We start from the raw sequence: 2,702 nt of genomic DNA, 5'->3' as shown, positions 1-2,702 counted from the left end.
TGTTAACGAAATTAGACAAAATTTATTATGAAGGACAATCAACTACGTGATGATTTTTACCTTCTCTATTTCTCCTTCCTGTATGAATCTCAGTCACAACAAACAATTTCCATTCTTGATTAACTGAATTACCGGAATATAATTCTAATCGAAATGGATGACTTTGACAGTTCTACCAACCTCATTTTGCGCGATGACGATGTAAAAAGATGAGGATGATGTAATGCTTTCACCCTCCCCACCTCTTCTTCTACCACTATAAATTTCGATGGCAGCGAATAATTCATGTTCATCCTGAATTAAATGAATTATCGTCCTCCATTCCCCCTACCCCACAAAAAATGTGCACTTAAGACTGTGAGGATTGCTGGATTTCACTTTAGTTTTATTTTAAATCCGTAATTGTTAAAATATTTATCACAAAGCTGAGATAGAAAATACCTTTAAAAATTCTTGCCGATTATTAATTGCGTCACCTGCACCTCAATTTTACGTGAGAAAAAGAGGGAGGAATTGAAGGTCTTTTATCCCTTACACGAGGAGAAGGAAAACAAATTGGCATTGGGCATGTGAAATATCATTATTATTATTATTATTATTATTATTATTATTATTATTATTATTATTATTATTCATGGTGGGTGCTAATGCATACGTATCAAGATAAAAAGGCTATTGACATTTTAACAAGCTCCAGCATAATACACATACGAGGAAAAGGGGGAGAGAGAGAGAGAGAGAGAGAGAGAGAGAGAGAGAGAGAGGAGTAGCCTAAAATACTGATGAAATTATCAGATAATTCCGAAAATCTAAAACTAGCAAGGTTATTCTTTTTATGAATAACAAGAAATTAAGTATTATAAGAAAAATTGAGGCTAAGAAAGCTGGCCCTTTCAAATATTTTAAAATCCTCTTTGAAGACCTCAGAGACATCTTCGATCATAGATGAGGGTATCGAATTTATTCGGTAACTGAGCTGAGTGTTTTTATTTTTAAGGAAAATATTGCGACCTTGAAGTGAATGACGTCAATTGAAGAAATGAATTTCACAAGTTACAACTGTTACACGAATTTTGTTAAGACACTAAAATATCTGAACTCATTTATTTGTGTGTAATAAGTGAGATTAGTTTTTTTTGTAGCGTTTGAAGTGAAGATCACGCGTGCAGAAAATAAACAAAATAGCATTTTGAGCCTTTTGAATCTATTATTCCAAGCTGAAAATTATACAGAAACTTTTCAGATTGAAAATAAAACAGAAAAATTATTCCCTCTGTAAAGGGCTCACCTGTTGCAATCCTAGAAAGGATTGCTTGTGGTTCTTACCGTTGTATTACACCGCTCTTCTTTCGATCTAGATCTATAAGATTAATGATGATTCGTATGGTAAGCCCCTGGATGGGTAACCATCTGTGAATGGGAAGAAGTAACACGTTTGCTACACCCCTGTTCTCTTAACAAAAAGAAAAAAAAAAGTTAAGAAGCAACATTGAGAATACTTTGACGGGTTACCATTAGTGAATGCCAGCCAATAACGAATATGACTGGGTACCATTAGTCTGGTGAATGTCAACCAGTAACGAATGTGACTAGGTACCATTAGTGAATGCCAGCCAATAACGAATGTGACTGGTTACTATTAGTGAATGCCAGTCAATAACACATTCGTTACGCCATTGGTTTCTCAGTAAGCGTTGTTAAGCAAAATTGAGTCTAGTCAGCATTTGGACTAGTGACGGCTTGATTAAACCCTCTCACAAGGGAACCAATGGCTACCAGAACTTGGAACAGACTTTTTTGAGGTCTTCTGTAAGCTAAAAATGGATCACAATTAGTCCTGACTACGTCCCTACTTTGAAACTGTCCTAACCTCAGTTTTCCCTGGAACCTTCAAGGTCCAGTCGAATCCAGCACTTTCATGCACCCTCGCATAGATTCCCATCCCCTTTAGCAAATAAACATACGCTTATAGGAAAATTTCAGCTCTGGTACTAGGAAAACAATAACAACCAGAAACACTATTACTATTAGTACTGCATCCATATCATTATCACTATCATCAGATGTCGAATCCCATTTTAATAATAATGAATGACACGCAAACTGAGAAGTGAAATTTCTGGTATCATCGCCAATCATCCTCGTTCGAATTTTGCTTGTATAAATAAGTCCCTGACTTACTCTCAGCGTAAAGAAAGTCATAAGTCATTTCCTCTGAATACGAAGGAAAATCCTCAAGTTAGCGACACATTGCGATGGTAAAGAATATGAAAAGTATCAAATTATCCAAGATAAATTAATGCCTTTACATTTTGAAGCTTGCTCCTCTATGCCATATGAACTAGGTGAATTGTTTCATTGTTTGATTGTAGCTTCGGTTATTCATAGGACAGGGTGCACAGCGAACAACTCGAACTGTGGAGGCTCATTGACTAAACCAGAACAAGTTTTGAATATTCTGATTAAAAGATCCACATTTACATTAAGCTAAGCGAAAGTGCTTTCTCTGTTGTGTATAATTCCTTGCTAGCTTGGGCAGTTTTAATTGGTGCGCAGAAGTAGCTTAAATTTAGATTGTGAGCTTTGTGTGTATTTAAAAATTTTCTATCAAATAATCCATTTTTGCGTCCGACCTATGACTTCAGAGGATTTAACACGGGGCACTCTACTCCTGACAACAGTTGACCTGGACATAGAAATAT

Source organism: Macrobrachium nipponense, chromosome 43, assembly GCF_015104395.2.
Source record: "Macrobrachium nipponense isolate FS-2020 chromosome 43, ASM1510439v2, whole genome shotgun sequence".
NCBI classification, from domain to species: domain Eukaryota; kingdom Metazoa; phylum Arthropoda; class Malacostraca; order Decapoda; family Palaemonidae; genus Macrobrachium; species Macrobrachium nipponense.
Note: the sequence above shows the minus strand (reverse complement) of the source record.